The 20,905-nt window shown below is 34.7% G+C and overlaps 1 pseudogene; it reads left to right on the forward strand.

Annotated features, from left to right (window-relative positions):
* Positions 1–2,261: 2,261 nt before the first annotated feature.
* LOC129288362 (uncharacterized) lies at positions 2,262–11,082 on the forward strand (annotated as a pseudogene).
* The last annotated feature ends 9,823 nt before the right edge of the window (positions 11,083–20,905 follow it).

Below are 20,905 nucleotides of genomic sequence, written 5' to 3' on the forward strand. Positions count from 1 at the left end.
ATTTGATGTAAACAAGTGAAAGACTAAATAAACATTGGCAATGTAAGTAAATGATGGGATTGAATGATAATTAAGAATTTAGGATACACCTATCTACACAATAAGCTCATGAATGATAGAATTAATTCAAGCTTGAATCGTAAAATGAAATTATAGCCAAACTCATGTTTATTAATTTATAATTGGTATAGTATCTACGCTGGATGAAATTTTGAATTTAAATTGCCAATTTAATTTAATTATTGAATATGCTTAGAATTTGAACCTAAAGACGTTTTCCTAAATAATAACATAATTCTTTTTTTCTTATTTTATTCCTTAGACATTAGAATAAAAGGTCAAAATCACCCCTACTGATTAAACATTGAAGAATGAACCTAACATGATTACAGGAGTGAGTGGAATGTAGAATTGTAAAGTGTGATATTACCTTGGTCTAGTAATTTATAATTGAATAAGGTTGAATTGAGTGAAAAAAATGAAAGGAAGATTTTTTTAAATCATGATTATATATATTAAATATTAATTTTTATAATGACAGATATCTAAAGTGATCCCAAATTAATTTGAATTCAAAAATTAATTATCACTTACCACATCATCATATATGTAAATCCTAAACGAATTTAATATTTTTAAACCATGTAATACTAAATACTTATATCAAACCATTGAAATTAATATTTTAAATGTAAATAATTGATAATATATGTTTCCTTATTTATAAAAATATTTATTTTATTATTTTTAAACTCATAATTGCATATTAAATATTTAGATTGATTGATGTTAATTTGACTTCAAATAAAAAGATATCTATATTTTATTATATGATACAAATTTTTTGAAATCATGAAAATAAACCTAAATACTCAAACACAAATTATTTTTTCAAAATATTTAAATATATATATATATATATATTAATTTGAATTTGAATTTAAATAGATAAATACACAGACACAATCATATGAACCTTGATTTTATGCAAATCTTTAGGATAGATGAAAATTTTAAAAATGATGATGACAAATGGAAATTTTAAACAGAGTTATTTTTTCTAAATTTTATAATAGATAGATATTAATTTAAATTCAAATACGATCATATTTAAATTTTAAAATAGGTAAAAATGAATTTTTATATACATATAAAAATTAATAATTTATCCTGTATCTAACTCCAAATCTAAATAATATATTTTATAGACATTAAGAAATAATAAATCATTCAAAACCTAACTTTAAACTTGACTCTGAAGCACGGAATTATAAAAAAGGTATCCTGAAGTACAGAATTATAATAAACTTAAAAATAAACACATGGCATTCTCTTATAGCTTTTAACCATACTTTTTATATATAATGATAACCTTAGCCATTATTTTTATACCTTTTTAAACTTTATTTTTGTGTGCATTTAAGCCTCTAAAACTTTGATTACTATATGGATAACTCCCCTAATTTTTAAATTATGTGTAAATAATTAATGTATAAAATTAATCATATAGAATTATTTGTATAAATATAAGAGTTGAGAGGATTCATTGTATAGTTTTAAAAGTTAAGAAAATAATGTGTACATGATCTAAAGTTCAATGGAGTTCGGAGTAATGTGTAATTTAGCCTAAAAAAACTAAGAGCTTGACTGGATTTGTCTTCACGTTTTGTTTTCTTAAAAGCTATTTTGAAAACCAATTTTTAAAATTTACTTTTAAAAACAAAACAAAATGAAAATATATTTGGTTGTGTTAATTTCAAAATTATCTTAAAATTAAAAGAATGATTAATAATGACAATCATTGGATAATGATTTATAATAGTAATCTGTCAATCTAATTATATTTTTTAATAGTTAAATATAACATATTTTAAAAATAAGAAAAATAAAATAAAAATAATTTTAAGGAAAAAAATGGTGTTCACCTTTTACTGCTGCACTGCACTGATGATGCCTCAAAATCTCAATCTCAAATACTAGTAAAGCCTTTGGCCAAAAAAAAAAAAAAAAGTAGAGCAGCCGCAATCGGATTGTGATCGTGTCAACGAAACGCGGGCAAATTGGTCTTTACGTTACTGTGCTTTGTTGAAGAAGTGAGAACATTTAATATTTTCCATTTTCATTTTTTTCTTCTTCAAATCTTGTCAGCATGAGTCAGCCTAAAGAAGAGCCACATGTCATCCACGTACGTACTAATGTTGTGATGAACGTCACAAAGATCTTGACTTAAGCGAGAACTCGCGCGCTCCGTGGTCTTTTTGGCCCAAACAAAAGTCTTGAATCCCGAAAGTGTCCTCCGCTGTCCGATTCCCGTCTCGTAAACTCTCTCAAGGCTCACCCCACTCTTTTTGGCGTTTGCTCTTGGGAGAGACTCTCGGTTTTGATACTCTTCTTTGCGCGAAGCTCCACCCATAACTTCTCTGCTTAAAAACGAGGAGACGCTTCATTATTTGGAAAGTTGTGGATTTGTCTATTAACAAAGGGTATGACTTGGTTCCTGATTTTGGTTTTTATGTTTCCGTAAATTAATTCAATTAATTTCTCGGATTTATTTTTATTTTTGGTTTTCTATGAACAAAATATTCTGCGTAAGGTCGGTGATCCGGGCAATGTTTCAACTGGATAGGTATTACATTGTTGTTTCTGTTTCTAAGCTTTTAGTCGCTGACTTGCTGTATTTTACCTTCATTCTTCTTTCTGCAATAGGGTGTCAAATTTAGTCGGGTTCGAATCGGTTCACTGAATTTTGGTCTGGTTTCGATATATGTTGCTTGCTCCATCATTTTCAATGATTATACTCCTCATTTTGTGTCAAGTTTGCATTTTTACCTGACCACGTGCAACTGGCAACGACTGGCGTTTCAAATACTGTTTTTCTTTCGACGCAGTTTTTATTTTGTTGATTTAAATCATTTTGTAGTTCTTGTGGCAAATAATATAATGTGTCGGGTTGAAAATGATGAGCGAGTTTCCTGATGCATAGATCAGGTAAGTGACTGCGGATAGATAAGGGATGAGAATTTAATTTTTGGTGCTTTTATCTTGCCTTTCGAATGATAATCTATTAGCAACTGGGAACTCAATTTGCATCTCAAACTTTCCTAAAGATTTGCTTCAATGTTGCATTTTCATTTCAATGGTTATCATTAATTTGGCCGTTGTTTGCATTAGTTATTTGAATTCTTGAGCGGTTGAACCTATAGATCTTGTGTTGCCGAATAAAAGCAGAGTTAGGTGTTTTTACTGGATTTAGTTCAATTTCTTTTTGTGATCATAGTCAGAGAAGTGCATCATCATTTGATGGGACATTATGATCTTACTATCATACTATGAAGTTATACTGTTGAGCACTGCATAACTTTTATCATCATTTTGTTTTGAGACCCTTTTATTTCTGCTGAAAGAACGTGACTTCAATTTTAAGACTTTCTTGATTTGTGATTTGTTTGATCCAGGCAACTTGAATGCCAGATACTAGATGGACTTGGAGGAATCTAATTGCTGTTGCATGTTTATCTTTTGCTCCCTTCTAAATGTTATGAGTTGCCCTCAAGGATTAACGTACTGACTGAAGTATTCCAACATCATGTTGCTTCTTATTGTAGATCTCTCTGCTGCCTATGAACTGTTTGGTAGTTGTCAATGGTTGCTTCAACTTGTTTGTGCATGCAATAAGCATGGGATCGATGATGATGTTGATGGAGGGCTACTGAAGTGAAAGCTTTTATAACTGGATAGCTTACTTGTTCTTTTGATTGCTATAATAGAAAACCGTTTTGATGGGCAATGGCTGATGGACTGCAGGGCTTGATTATTTATTTATTTATTTTTTTTGAAGTATTGGGGATAAGGCTTGTTGATGTTGTATTTGGGAGCAATCTGTTGGAGAAAACAATTATAGAGAATCTAGCTCCTGGCATAATCATATAGTTGATTTGAGGCATATAACTGCTAAGTTGTTGGATTGAGCTCTCAGACCTTACATTAAATATTTTGCAAGATAAGTCATATATACTTAGGGTGCAATTCTGCAAGGATGGAAATAACTATTTCTCCACAAGCATTGCGGACACCTGGTCGCAGCATTTTATCTGCTAGTTTGCTGAAAGATGTGTGGCTTGTTGTGCGAGAAGGATCTCTAAATGATGTAGAGGCAGCCTTGGCATTATTAAAGAAGAATGGAATAAATATCAATTCGAGGAACATATTTGGGCTGACGCCTCTTCATTGCCACTTGGAGGAACCACATCCCCATTGTCAGAGGCTTCTTGCAGCTGGTGCAGACCCTGATGCTCGAGTATGAAAAATTTTTCTTTTGTGAATGTCAGTGTTACAAATATACACCTATCCCTTTCTCGAAGTTCATTTTATTTTAGACAGGGGGTTGGCTGGTTTCTTAGAGTTAGGATATTTGTTGACATTCTCTTCCTGTTTAATTACATGGTTAAAGGAAACCTTTGCTATTTGCTATGGCGATTACTGTACTGATTTAAAAGTCTGTGTTCAGTAATTATTATGTTTTCTTTTCAGTGTTGGGTTGTATCGCGTTGCAGGGATATCTTCTTCTTCTGTTTTAATATCTGTTCTCGAATCAAATTAATATAGTTTAAAGCTACCTGATATCTGATAGAGTTCATACTTGATGACATATGCATATGTATATGTTTGTGCGTTATAAACTTTAATGTAGGGTAAAAGTTTGCACTATGCTTCTCAATTTTTACTAAAATGTCCTAGTCAAATTTAATGCTAAAGTAAATTTTATGAACTGCAAGCTGCAATGACAGCGAAAAAAAATTGCCGTCATGAATTCACCAACAAACTTATAATAAAATGTCCTTGTGTGTGTGTTGTTTGTGATCTTGTTATGGAAATTATTTATTACAATGAGGATGAACTAACGGTTAATAATGCCTTTAGAAACCAAGTGACACAATTTGGTCTATTACTTATTCTTACAGTAGTCATGCAATGGGCTTCCATTATTCAAGGTCAAATTGTCTCAGTCAGTTCTCCCCTATCTTTATTTTCTTGCTGAATGCTTATGCTAGGAATATAATGTTACAGATGAAACCTACTGGTCTGAAAATGGTTCCAATTGTGTGAAATCTAACTAAAATAGCTTCAATAGTCCGACATTTGCGCATGGTCCGTAAAATGAAAATCTTTATTTATAGTGTTATTTTGAAGATTATTCAGATTTTAGGACTATTTGAAGTCTCACGAAACCAAGAAATGTCCGATTCCAAGATTTTCCTTAGTGGCCATTTGGATTTCTTCTGGCGTTTGTGTCTCAATAGTGCTGAAACTTGTTTCGTTTTCAGGATGGAGAATCAGGATGGAGTAGCCTTCACAGGGCTTTGCATTTCGGACATCTTGCTGTGGCAGGCATCCTTCTTCAGCATGGTGCCTCCATTACAATGGAGGACTATAAATCTCGAGTGCCTGTAGATCTCTTATCTGGCCCTGTATTTCAGGCCTTTAGAAATGAATGTGATTCAGGTATGAATAGCTGTGCTTTGACTACTTTGTAGTTTGTAATGATTGAGTCAGTTGTTACCAATGCAAAGTAGTGATAGAGGCTGAGAAATTGCAATATGATATTTTGGGTGCAGTGGCTACTGAGGTCTTTAGTTGGGGAAGTGGCACAAACTATCAGCTTGGAACTGGAAATGCGCACCTTCAAAAGTTACCATGTAAAGTTGATTCGCTTGATGGTTCCTACATAAAGATGATTTCTGCTGCAAAATTCCACAGTGTGGCTGTCACAGCTAATGGAGAAGTATATACCTGGGGATTTGGAAGGGGGGGCCGTCTAGGTCACCCAGATTTTGACATCCACAGGTAAACATTCTATTCCAATGAAGGCTGATGGGCATGGTTTTAGTTAGTTTTGGTGTTACCATTATCTTATAGATTTTAGAATTGCATTTTTTTTATGCTGTCAATATTAAACCCAGAGTAGCACATATTACTTAATCTCCCGCCTTTTGGGTGTGAGCAAGGAGTATTCTCTGCAGCATCAGAGATTAATCTCCCTCAAGTTATGGAGAGTGCCACTTCCTCTTTTAAGCATTAGAGTTTCTGCTAGATGCAGAAAATCAGAAATAGATTTCCTTTTTACCTAGCACTGATACTTGGTAGAATAGTTTTTATGAAAAAGGAGTAATGGACACTTAATCAGAAATAGATTTTTTTTCTTTTTAAATCTTTTCATCTGTTTATGCTTTGGACTGTTGTCAATAAGATTTGATGTTGTTGTTATACTCCTTGCAGTGGTCAAGCTGCAGTCATCACTCCCCGGCAGGTGACTTCTGGTCTGGGTGCTCGCCAAGTGAAGGCAATTGCAGCTGCTAAGCATCATACTGTTGTTGCTACAGAAGGTGGTGAAGTGTTCACCTGGGGATCCAATAGAGGTAAAGTATGATTATTTTATGTCTAGTTGTGACTGTCAATTTTATCATGCAACATCTTGTCTGTCATCATGACCTTCCATGCCTTTTATTAAAGTATATTCATGATTCTCCGTGTCTATTTGCAGTGTTTTATTAGGGCAAAGAATTAGGTTGTTCTTTTTAATGTTTTGTCCTTTAGAATGAAGACACACGTGAATGACAGAAAAAAGGTTACACTTGCATAGTGTCATTACGTCTTTTCAGAGTTATTATGTCATTATGTATTGGTTTCATTCATTTTGCAGAGGGACAGCTTGGCTACCCTTCTGTTGATACGCAACCCACACCCCGTAGAGTGACTTCTCTAAGGTCCAAAATTGTTGCTGTCGCTGCAGCAAACAAGCATACTGCTGTAGTTTCTGATTTAGGTGAAGTTTTTACCTGGGGTTGCAATAGAGAGGGTCAGCTTGGTTATGGCACCTCAAACTCAGCATCTAATTACACCCCTCGTGTAGTTGAATACTTGAAGGGAAAGACTTTGATTGGAGTTTCTGCTGCAAAGTATCACACAGTTGTATTAGGACTGATGGAGAGGTAACTATTTGCTGACCACCGACTTGCTTTTCCTTGATAACTATGATATACTGATTAATAACCTTTTTTTTCTAAGTAGAGGCCAAAATGTTAATAATTACAACGGACTCAAATGCCATTCTCCCTATAGTTATTGTAGGCCACCCTCATCAACTTACTTGACAGGTATATACTTGGGGTCATCGCCTTGTTACTCCAAGACGTGTAGTCATTGCTAGGAACTTGAAGAAAAGTGGAAGCACTCCTTTGAAGTTTCACTGCATGGAACGATCTTAAATGCCTACAGGTGTATTTATGTCTTAACTTGAATTTAAGTGATACCCTTATAGGCACGGTTGATTGGAAGACAGATTTGTATTATTTTTATAACAATCAATTGAAATTGGTGTGCAGCTATATGCTATGTCTGGAAGAAATATGGTGAGTATATCTGCTGGAAGTACTGGACTGCAGCTGTTTCAACCACTGGTGATGTTTTTTTGTGGGATGGGGAAGAAAGGCAAGGAAAAGCCACCTGTTGTGACTCGGTTGCATGGTATAAAGAGGGCTTCTTCAGTTTCAGTTGGTGAAACACATTTGTTACTATTGTGGCTTCGCTCTATCATCCCAACTATCTTCTTAATGTGAAGGAGACCTCCTGGAGCTGAAGTGAATCATAGGGATGGATATGGAAGAGATTGCAGAGGATAGTTTATTTGAGGATTTGGAATCCATAATATGACTCACTGTATACAAAAAGATAAGTTTGGGAAGAGGATTGTACCTAATCTAAAAAGCCTTTGTGAAAAGGTTGCAGCAGAGTGTCTAGTGGAGCATCGAAATGCCATTCAGTTACGTGAGATTGGCCTGATTATCTCTAGGAGCCAATGATTTGAAGAAATATTGTGAGGTACCTTCTTCACTGCTGGCCCACAAGATTTTTGAAATGTATTTTGTCTAATTAGAAGTCTGAGGAAAATGATAGTTTAATAAAGTAGTATCTGTGAGTTTTGCTTTTTGTTCAACTTGATCATGGAATAAGTTGATTATTTTTTAATGTATTAAAATGCCGCATATGGACCAGTCAAAATAACAGCCATCCACGATATCTTTTGAGAGAATAATTTTTCCAGTGAAAATTATGCTGGACTTTGAAATGGTACTATTTTAAATTTCATCCTTTAAAAAAAATTGTATGGTCCTGAAATATTTATTTGTTAAAAACTTACCATAACAGAAGTTGATTACACGTGAAGAAATGCTTTGACATGGCAAACATTAATGATAAAGATAGTTGATGTCAGCAGCATGACGCATCACATATTTTTTTGAGACGATGAGCAACTTTTGGAATGATTACATCATCGTTTTTCATCTGGAATTAGACCAGAATGAAAAATCACCATCTTTGAATATTGTGAATAGAAATTCAAGGACAAGATTGAATATGCAATTTTTGAGGACCTAAGGTGTAAATTAGTACAAATTTTAGCGGTAAACTTAATATTTTTTGGGCTTTTCAGATCATGTAATGCTACATCTTGCATGTATCATTGAGATTCAAATGGCTTTTGCTGTTATACTTGATTGATTCGTCCTATATTGTAAGGTGATCTGGTTATGCTGAAGCTATTAAATACTGATTTCAGGAGATTGTCATTCGCAACCTTGATTATATCTTCACAGTTTCATCACATTCTGTGGAAAGTGCTTCACTAGATATTATGGCTAACCTTGAGACATTGTTAGACCAGAGATCATCTGAACAATGGAGTCACCGTCGACTACCTACTGTAACTGCTCCTCTTCCTCCCATCATAAACAGTGAAGAAGATGATAGTGACATGGAGTTTTCACAGGACTCGTGACAAACCAATAAAATTGAAGTTGGAAAGGGATCAAAGACTGGATTCGTTCTCCTGCCCAAGGAGGATCCCAATCAAGAAAACGCAAAGTAGTTCGCTCTAAGGAAGAAGTTTGCAGTGCAGATTGAGGTGCTTGAAGCTATGCAATCTGAGGGTCGCGCCACTTGATGGCCAAGCAGATCGCAAAGCTTCAGTCGAAGTCAGCTCTGGAGAGGGTCACTACTTGAGACCTAGGTGTTCCTATTGAAACATCACAGAATAAAGAGTTGTCTTTCTGCCCTTTCAGAAGGTAAAGGTAATAAAAAAAGGTAATCTATCAAGAAAACAGAGAAACTGCACGTCAAGCGTGGTGCAGGCTGAAGTGGAATCTATTTAGCTGGAACGAGTGATATCAGAACCTGCAAGGACATGTTGGACATTAAAATCTGGAGGCGTCGAGATAAAGGCTTCTGAGATCGCAAAGCTTCAGTCTAAAGTCAGCTCTGGAGAGGTCACTTGCAGACCTAGGTGTTCCTATTGAAACACACAGAATAAAGAGTTGTCTTCTGCCCTTTCAGAAGGTAAAGGTAATAAAAAAGGTAAAACTATCAAGAAACACAGAAAAGAACAGCACGTCAAGCGTGGTGCAGGCTGAAGTGGAATCTATTTATGCTGGAACAGAAGTGATATCAGAACCTGCAAAGGACATGTTGGACGTTAAAATCATGGAGGCTTCTGAGATAAAGGTTTTCAGCTTCATTTTTCTTGATAGTGTCAGCGTGAATTAGTTGCATAGTTCCTTTCATATGTTACGTTGCTTAAAATCTTATTGGATAGGTGGAAGATTCAACTGGTGAACAAACTACATCCGACAAAGGTGCAATGGATTCCACCCTTGTGGTTCAGAAGAAAGACAGTTTTAGAGTTGCCAAACAAGTGTCAGTCACTGAAAGTTTCTAAAAGAAGAGCAAGAAAGGCGGGCTTTCTATGTTTTTGAGCGGTGCCCTTGATGATGCCCCAAAAGAGGTGGCCTCCCCTCCACTAATGCCGATAAATGAGGGTCCTGCATGGGTGGGGCCAAGTTTTTAAAGGGTTTCTGCTTCTCTTCGTGAAATTCAGGTTGAGCAGAGCAAAATTGAGGAAAGCAAGCCAAGTAAGTGCAAACACCAGGAGCAAGACCTTTCAGAAAGTGGCAGTGGGAGTAGGGGGAAAATACCGTTAAGTTCTTTTCTTCCTTCCAGCCCAATACCTTTTGCGTCAACTCAAAGTTCCCAGGTATCTGATGGAGAAAGAAGTGTCCCCTCTTGGGCTGCTTCCAGACCCACCCTCACCTAACCTCACGGCTCGGCCATCTTTAAGGGACATTCAAATGCAGCAGGTTTGTGAATTCATGTCCCCTCCCATTTGTTTATGTCCATGCTTGTCTTGCATTTTCTGTGTAATGTTTGCTGTGAACCAGTGAGGAAGATTCCTTTATACTTGTCTGTTTACATATCTAAGAGTATCATGGCCTTTTGCTGTCCCTTCTGTCCTAGGTCACATTCCATTGAACTGAGGATTTTTCTCTTCTAAACAGGGGAAAATTCACGAGAGTTTGTCCCATAGTCCAAAGGCCAGAACAACTGGATTTGCAGTTGCTACTGGTCAGGGATCGCCATCTGAAGCTACTGGGATGAACCGCTGGTTCAAGCCGGAGGTGGAAAATGTATCCTCAATTCGATCTATTCAGATTGAGGAAAAGGCAATTAAGGATCTCAAGCGCTTCTACAGCAGCGTTAAGGTTGTCAAAAACAGGTCTGGAGGGCTGAGCCAAGGTTATTTCATTTATTTGTTAAAGCAGCAAGGCATGATCTTCTCTGTTCTCTCTTTTAATCTGCAACCCCTTCCATGTTCCCTTCTCTAAAGCTCTCTTTCGGTCATAGTCCAATGACTGCAAATTAACCTGTACATGTAGTTGCGCTGTATATCTTTCTTTCTTGTTTCCCCCTTTCAAATCCAGTTAGTTTTTAGTTTCTTAGCATACTTAGGTCATAACAATCTAACATCAACGGTACTATAATGACCAAGCTCACTACTTTGTACTCGGTTCTTACCGCCCCCGAAGTTGGGAGACTAGCACAATATGATACCGTTCCTGTGGGGATTACTCTTTTCATTTGAATTCAATAGCTTCGACAATAATCTGAGCCTTTGTTTTTTAAACAGATCTTTCATTAGATAAGAGCACTTTTCATCTTTATAATAAGATATGGCAGACGAGTTAATGCTTAGTTTCCGAACGAACCCAAGTTGAAAGGGTTCTTGTGTATTTCCTTTGTCCTTAATACTCTTTTCGTTTTTATTTGTGGGAAAAATTAATTTTACTTTTTACTTATTTTTTTATATAAACAAAATCATCTATTTCAATATTTATTACAATATTTTGTAAATCACCCTCATAATTTACATTAACAAAAAATAATTATATATATTTATATTTATTAATATAGAGTATTTTAGTTTAATTTTTTTATTTTCATGCCTAATTATTTCAGTTAATCAATTTTCTTAACATGTAATACAATTTTTTATTATATATATAGAAACGGAAAGAGATGTCCTAATTTGTAGCTATCTCGTATCCCAACCCCAATGTAAGCCCATATAGATTTTTAGGATATAGATTAATGCTTATTTTCAAAATACCATATTAATAGAAAATTTAAATTACCTATCCCACCCTCGCATTTAATCAATGTAAGAATGCAAAGAAGAAATTAACTTTTACATAACATGTGCGTTTTAATATCTCCGTTTTTGTGGCATATCTTCTTGATTTTGTGTTTTTTTTTAAGTAGAATTTATATTAAAAGCGGAGCAAGTATCTTCACCCATTTTTGAATAAATATCTTTTGAAAAAAAAAAAAAAACTTGAGTCACCTCACCTCACATGTATTGCAATAGCCCAATCAGAAGTGACAGATAATTTCATATCAAACCGAATCACACACAGGATAGGTACGTAGGCTTGACTGCAAAGTCGAAATTAGTGTATACATATTGATGTTGTGGTTTAAACACGCATTTAAAAAGGGCAATAGATATAGATTGGCTTGCTAAGATGCACACCAAGTTCATAACTGCATATTTTAGAGATGGCTTCTAGGGAGGTTTTATCTTCGCTGTGTTGGGATTCTGTGAATAAATATTACGTGGGCTTAACCCTGTTTTCTACCGCAAAAAAGTACAATCCTGATTGGCAAGAAAACCCAAGAACAAAACTACTCGTAAATAAATAAAATAAAAAGTTACAGAAGTAAATTCAATGAATAAACATTTATGAACGAGCAGTTATTGGCCAATTTATGTTCATGTCAGTCTGCGTGTGATACAGTGAAAGAGAGCGAGTGTCCCTACGCGGCTACGCCAGTAACCCACTGTTTGAATTTTTTTTTTACTGTTTAAGAATACACGGTCAGCCGCTGAATAAGTACTTCCCTAACTAAAAATTATTGATATTATCCATTATAAGAAAGACCCACTCCTTTGGCTAAACCTAATTTTTATAGGTAGTAATATTTAAAACATTTAACAGTAATAATATCTTATTTTTTTTAATTCAATAGTGGAAAAAGGATTTTATCCATCTACAAAGTCATTTATTTTATTATATGTGCCAAAAAATCAATAACAAAGACAAGATATTAAAAGAAGAGACTCCATTTATATATATTTTTGGCCTGGCGGATCCCAAACAGGAGTTGAAGGTTTTATAGCTGCAATTCTCCACGGACATGACCTGTCATGAAGCAAGTGGACATCAGTCATATTTGCCCCCTCTTCCTTTACAATGGCTTTGTTTAAAATATTTTATTTTTATTATATTATTAACAAACGATATTACGATACAATTATCCTACATACTTAATAAAGTTAATAGCAGCAATGCATTATTCATCTCATATGCGTGGAAAGCATACATGTGAGTCGTGAGAAGAGATGAGAAGAAAAGCAAAGAGAAAGGTTGATGGGAAATGATGTGGGGGCAATATTTGTGACTACGTGCAGAAAGATAATCGTCGACAAAAGTTAAGGTCATTTTTTTGATGTGATTACACCAAACAACAACATATATTTGAAGAAACACTATCACATATCTTTCGGTTCACTCGCCTATTATCTCTACTGGATTGTTTTTGTGTTCTCTGTCCTTGCTGATGCGTCCAAAATTATAAAGCAGATGAAAATAAGATCGAGAAAGCACTATCTATCCTGGAGATACTGTTTATGGTTTGGGGAAATTAATATAGTATAATTAGCAGGCCTATATAGTAATAATTGACAACTTTAATATAGCTAATTGATAGTTTTAATAAAAATAAGAGATTTTAAGGTAATTTTATAATTTCATGAGACCTTTTTATATTTAAATTTCTCGTGTGAAAGCTGGGAGTAATTTTGTCTTTATTATGTGGAAGGAACAACGGATGTGTTCTCTGTATAAATTTGAATTATGAAACGCAAAACATAGATAGTGGTGAGAGTAAACGTTAACTCGTCAGGCTGTTGTCTCAGTATGTCAAGATTAAATAATTTGACAGTGGCCGCACATGTATGAGAAATAATTAAAGGATTGAGAGTGATATTTAATGACATGGTTGTCTGTGGTTTTATAATTATAATTATAAAATTATTGTTCCCATACCTCGGCCTCTTGCGCGCGCGCGTAAGCATTAATTTCAGAGAAAACCTTAAATGTGGGAATGAAACTATGGAATGACGAGAGGCCCCTTTTTTATTATCTTGCTTGGTAGAAGAGTAGGGCGGGGCAATAAAAGTTGAACAATCATTTTTTTTTAGACATTTTTTAGAAGGATTCTTTGTTCTTTTATTCTTCATACATGGAGAGCTATTTATTATCATTTTTTAATTTTATCCCTATTATAAAATTAATTTTATGGCTTATTGTATACTATATATCTCTCTTCGTAATTTTAATAAGAGTGAAATTGAAAAAAAAAAAAATCACTTCAAAACATACTTAATGAATTAACTATCATATAGTTTCTCTATTCTGAAGAAATAATTGACAGGATCTTAAAGAAATAGTAAAGAGTATACATATTTTTAAAAGTAGGTGATAGCATGTTTTCAATTATTAGTGAAGATAAAGAAATGCACTTATTTGCTTTAACACTCCAACTCAAACTCAAACAAGATTTTATTTATATATGATCCTCGTGGCCTGGTGAGTTGTTTTTTCACAAAGATACAAAAAATCCTCAATCACTTCGTCTTCTTCTTTGTTTTTTTTTTTTGGCCAAATCACTTCTTCGTCTTCTTGAATGAACACAACCACACAGGTATGGACAAAGCCACATAGAGAAAAAGAATTTAAACAAAGAAAACTAAAAGCTATGTTACGCTGAAGCAATATTCTTCTTCTTTCTCTTATCAACATTTAATGAATTACTACACCCAAACTGGGGATTTAAAAATAAATGAATGAATGAAATGACAATCGTCTCTCCGTATTCATATGATGGGCCATGTTGAATCTAACTAGTTAGCGCATAGATGTGTTTGTGCCGCATGCTGCCCAGTGCTTCAATGGCTCAACAACCCACTATATGGAATTATAAGTACATTATTGTTATTTTCATTGGCGTAAACTAGTACTATTACCGGCAAACATTACAATATAATCAATGACCATGAGTTTCAATTTATTTTTTAAAAAATACATGTATATTGAATTAATGCCAAATAAATCATAAAACCCGCGCACATTTAATTAATAGAACCGAAATATTTTCAAATTGTGACATCACAACATAATTCGCGATGATTTTATAAACAGAATCCTGAATTCCTAATGACTGTTTGTGTAATTGCAATAAAAAAATAAATATAAGAAGGACAAAAAAACAAAGAAGGTTATGTTATAATATGTTAACTTTTCATATATAACTATAACAATAACAAATCTTTATTAAAATATTTTAAAAATTAAAAACAAAAGGCTTGCGTGAAGTTTAATTAGTGTAGTAAATAAAAAAAAATGAAATCACCTGTATTAATTAGTTAGGTGCTTGAATGAGGTGTTTTGAAAAGGCAAGAGGGATGCAAGTGCACAGAAATAAGAGTTGTGAGGGAGCATAAAGAAGAGGGGCATGTGATGATGTGTATGGAATGTGTGGTTGTGTGCATATGGGAATGGGAGAGTGACAGTACCATGTACTAAAAGGCAAGAATTGTGTGCATATGGGAATGGGAGAGTGACAGTACCATGTACTAAAAGGCAAGAATAGCAGCTCACACCCTTTCCTTCAAGATGGAGATTACTCCATTCCCCCATATTTATCCATTGTTACTCTAATTTCTCATTATCATTAAAATAAAGAAAAAGAGGGACTTGTGTGGAGGCCCATGCTTGCTTTCCCTTCTCCAGGAGCCCCTCCTCGTTATTTCAGTGCTCTCCTTTTCCAAGAGACACTGTAAAAGCCTCTCCTCTAAGCAATCTCTCCTCACTACAACCCAACCATCTACTCACTTGCTATCACTCCAAAAACAACCCACCTTCCCTTTTCATTATTATATGCTTATCATGACCTCTCTCTCTCTCTCTCCCCGGTATTGATTGGGAACTTGAGTGCTTCGCAGCCTTTTGTTGCCTCTTTAACCTTGAGAAAGAGAAAACCCTGAGAAAAATATCAGTTTTATGGAATGCAGCTAGTGAAATTCAACATATCTGTGATTATTCCACTTCATGTTCTTGCTTTTAAAGTGAGAGCAATCATCTGACGACAAGGGAAGATGGTAAAGCACCGACGAAGTTGGTGATATCTGCAGACGGACGGAGGTGAAGAAGGAAAGAGGGTGTCGGGAATGAAGTTTGATCCGAAATCATTGATGTCTCCGATCCATTTTCTGAACCTGGAAGAAGGAAAGAGGGTGTCGGGATGAAGTTTGATCTGATCATTGATGTCGAATCCATTTTCTGAGAACCTGGAGTAAAGAGAAAGTGAGAGGGCGAGGAGGGTTGATGCTAAGACCATCATATCAATCATCTCTTTCTCTGAGATCGATCTCCTCCGCTTTCTTCTTCATTTACTAATTACTCTATAAACTGTGTTCTTATTCTACTTTGATGCGTTGGGGGATCATGCGGATGGCTGGATCTCGGACCAGGCTTCATTCCTCGCACCTACCTTTCCTCGTACAAGTCTTTGATCCATCCGCTCATCACCGCCAACAAGCCAAACGGTAATCCTGATTTAATTTGTTTTTCTGCTCATATATATCGTCTGGTTATTAAGAGATCCTCGTATATATAAATCGCTGTGTTTCTTTTTGGCTCATTATGTCAGTCTGGTTTTCCTTTACATTGATTTGATTCATAAGTTGGGGTTATGGTGGCAAAAGTTTTGATGAAACGAAAGATGAAAGATTTTTAAATTATTGTAATATGCATATTGGCTAGCTATATTTGCAGCTTTAGAAGCTCAAACAGCAACAAACAGTGTACAAACCTATATTTATGCAACTTTTATGGTTCAAAGAGCAGCAGGTAGCCAGCCAACCATATATATATATATATATATCTCAATTTACAGAAACCACACCACTATCTTTTTTTGTACATACATACCAAATAATGCTGCACACAGCCAGATTCCTATTGAAGTATCTTTAAAGATAGCAACCGTTTGCCAATTTCTGGTCCTTTTTATTTTTCCAAGTATTTATCTTTTTTTAATAATTGATTAATTAAGTACTGATGTTTAGATTCTGATCATTTTCCCCCCTTTACAGTGAACTTCTTGTTCAATACTGTTATATAATACCTCTTGTTCAAGGGCGGCTGAAGCCAATGGACAGGAGACTTAATGGTTGGGGGGGTGTTCATAGTCTTATATTCTATATCTTCTATTATTTAATTTCCTGCACTGCTTTTAAATTTTCTATTGTTCATTATTTTGTTCATGAAAACTGGGAGGACAACAAGGTTATATAACGTGTGGATATTTCCACTCTCTGGAGCGAGTCTGGAACTAAATATATATATATATATATATATACTTGACTGCTAGTTTCTTGTTCATATACTATGAAACCCTAGCTTGGAAACATGTTGGTTTCTCTGGTGCACTAATGAAATTCACTGGAGATAAATGACATGCATATAATATTCCATAGAGTTCATTTGTTTTGGCAAATAAGTAGAGTATCATCTCCTTGCTGCCAACAGAGAAGTTAGGAAGCGGCGTCGTCTCTCCCCAGTCGCTTAAAAGTACTGCTTTAATTTTCTCGTAGCCCAAAACTTGAAAATGGTAAGTAAACTTACTTGTCTATCTTATCACTTTTCTGCGTCACAAACTCAGACACACAAAATACATGTATAACAGCTCCCACAGAGTTCTCGTGTATGTGGGAACTTAGAGAAGAAGACGTACGTACGTTCAATATAATTAAATTAATAATCACCGCACAAGGGGTATACAGATATACAATACATACGGAATCTGATACTGCATACATATTTCACGGCATGCTTGCAAAGCAACGTTGTTTGATTCCGATTCCTTGATTTTTAAATTCACTATTACATCCTTTATCATTATTTTATGGCACACTTACACGAGCGAGGTGCATGCTTGCTGCTGTATATGCATATATTAATATTTGTTTTACTGAATTTTATGCGCTCCCTTTAATTTTCTTATTTTATTACATGAATTGTGAACTAAGCAAAGTAAAATAGACCCCAAAAAAAAAAAAAAAAAAGTTCCTTACATGGGGTGGCTTGTGGCAAAAGCCACCCACGTGAAAAGAATTAAAGAAGTTTATCACAGAGCTAGCTGAGTTATGGCGTGAAGTGAATCAAAACTGGGTCAACATCATCTGTAAATACAGGAACCCTCCCATTTACTGTTTTAAATTTGTTTTTGGTAATGCAGTCTTCTTTCAGTTTGCGACCTTTTTCACTTGTGGACGCGTGTGTATAATATTGGATTAAAGGGGCAAAAATAACTAGAACTTTTTCCCAGGAACAACCAATTACTTATAAACTTATTTTATCAAGTGCAACAATTCACATCCCATCAAATTTAATTGATAACTGTTAACATTGACAGTTAAAAAAAGAGGAAGCAAACATAAGGTGCATGCAAAAATATTTATAAAACTTTCTTGTGAGTTTATAATTTCTTAAATCAATAATGGTACATGAGTACTCATTGCTTTTTATAAGAGATGTCATATAGTCAAAACCCGTCCTAGTACCTCTCTTAGAACAGTTAATAAGTACCCGTACACTATTTTTGATTTAATGATACTTTTGCACGTTATGTTTGCTTTTCATTAAAAACAAATTCATTGGTATTCATATACTTTAAGGATACTGGATGTTTTTGAAGAAAAAGTTATTGGATGTTTTTGCCTTTTAATCCTATAATATTTGTTATAATGTGCGTGTACTAAGATGAGCAGATGAGCGGCGTAGAGTTTTAATTATTGGATAAATTAATTTTGAGTTTTAATTAAAGTATTTTTTGAAGAAGAAATTTATTTAAGAATTTTTTATATATATATATTGGCCCAATATAATTCATTACGACTATATACCATTTATATATATTAACGTCGTCAGCGTGCATTAATCAGAAGATGTGGACCATCAATATCATTTTATCAATTGAAGAAAATACCATTCATAATTATTGTCTTTAACGGAAAATATTTCCTAGTTGCATGTGTACGTGTGCATGTGTCCAAACAGTAGGACACAGTTGCATATGTGTTGTCCCAGTAGTCATACCCGTTTCCCCTCTTTAAACTTGTCACTTTCTGCAGGCTTGTGTTTTATTTTCTGGCAAAATTTATGATTCAGGATTATACATCATATATATCGGTGACTCTTCATTTCCCATATGAATGTAATGTTAATTGAATTCAATGTAACCGAATCAAATATGTAGAGAAGAACCTTGAACCCACCCTAAAGACTTGTTTGATTGACCGAAAGAGGAGGAAAGGGGCACCTCACCAAACAAGGGGATCCTTGTTTTTAAAATTTCCCTCCCTTTCCCTCTTTCCTCCTTCTACCCCTCCCTCCCTTCCTCTCCCCTTACCTCCCTTCCTCTTCATCTCCTCCCTTCAAACCAAAGTCTAAAGGAGAATTATAGGAAAATATTTTAATTACACTTATAATTTAGCAATAAAATTTATAATTAATTAGGACACGATAGATTAATCTAAAAAGAAGATACTTTTATACTTAAGTTTATACTCTGATTCTTAGTTGTTTTAACTTGACATAGGTATGTCTTGTTGACCAGCTGCTGGGTTTTCTAGAAGAGATTTTTTTGTTTTTTTACTTTCAAAACCGCAAAATAAGGTATGTACTAGAGTGTGTGTGTGTGTGTGTGTGCAGTTTCGGCCTTTACTCTTCGATGTTAACTTCCTTTGAGAATATATGGCTCCATGTGTATAAAGCTTTTTGCTTCATAACTTCTCTCTAAGCTGGTAAGTTAATCAACAAAGAGTTCGAACTCTTCGTTTCAGAACAGCATCTGCGAGGTTGGACCATTTTCAGTTCAGTGGCTGTTCAACCAGACCATTCAATTTCGACTCTCACGTCTTAACAAAGGGAGATCTTTTTCTATTTACACTTCCTTATATGATGTGAGGCTTTTCGTAAGATTTAAAATTCTGCCTCATACAACGCGGGGGGGGGGTGTCCGTCATCAAACATGTATGAATACGCGATATATATCAACGGTTCCGACCTTAATTTAGACATCCTTGCCTGGTTCAGTGTTGTTCTTTCAATGAATTTGTTTGACTACAAAGTTAATCAAGTTAATCTAATCATAAGATATTTTAATTTTAAAAATTGCAAGGTTACTGTTTCTCGCATAGCTTTTCGATCATAATTTGGTTTTCGGTATAAGGCTCAGCCAAAAAAACTAAGCAAAAAAAATAGACGAAGTGATAAGAATAAACACTGACAACCCCTCTGGTAAATGAATTCGAGTTTATTAGTATATGAAATTGGCTTCAAGATTTGATTTGAGTCGCCTGGAAGTGCCCTCCAGCATGGCCATAGTCTTTTGGTACAATATAGTAAATAAAATAGTGTATGTATATGGTGAGGTGTAGCCGACATTGGTTGATCCAAGATTAATGCAGGATTGCGAGGGGAAATCAAATGTGGGTTCCATGTTTTTGCTTTGGACTTTATATTTGCACTTTAATCATCATCAAGGGATGCCGTCGACAATGCCTTCTTTTGAATTATCATTCCCGATTAATTAAAAGACCTCTCGCAAAATCATTACTACTCTGTACAACTTCATTTGAAACCTTGCCATTCTCAATCTGTCACTGAATATATATATATATATATATATGTAGCCATTGATATTGATTATGCATATGTGGCTTTGCATGCATCAAAATTTTGGTTTTAATTTGCTTCCAAACTCAGAATATATGTTCCATTTATGCTCTCTGTCTTCTCACCATACTCTTTTCTTTCCTCTTTTCTCTTCCATGTATCCGTACATGTCTATCCCTGAGAAAAAGGGCATCTCCAGGGTTTTTTAAATTATATACCATCAAAGACATAAAACCACCATCTTAGTTTCTATAGAGTTACTTGACAATCAAGGGGATCTCCTATATATGCTCTCCATTATTAGTATCTCCTGCTCTAATTCGTATCTGTTACCAAATGATTTCGTGTCGATAGCTCAATCAGATAGCACCTTAAGAGAAAGAGAATAGATTACATCAGTAAGGTTTCATGGAAATGTGTGAAAAGCAGTAAGCGTCACATCTTTGTCAAACTTTCCATTTAATATAATAAAGCTGTATTCGGTGACAAATCTCGCAAGGTCGGTGACTCAAAAGCCTTCACATCCCCATTTCCGCCACCATTCCTCTCAAGCATAGGCCCTTTAAGTCAAGGGACGGCCAAAAAGCAAAGGCCAAATTTGACACAGAATCTTCCCTGCCAGGAAAATCCAATAACAAGTAAAAACACAAAAGTAACCATTATTCTGACAATTACAGCCGAGCAGAGCATCAAAAGGGAAAAATTATATATAA

This window comes from Prosopis cineraria, unplaced genomic scaffold (assembly GCF_029017545.1).
Source record: "Prosopis cineraria cultivar Desert tree isolate PC_DT_omini unplaced genomic scaffold, ASM2901754v1 PC1, whole genome shotgun sequence".
Lineage (NCBI taxonomy): Eukaryota > Viridiplantae > Streptophyta > Magnoliopsida > Fabales > Fabaceae > Prosopis > Prosopis cineraria.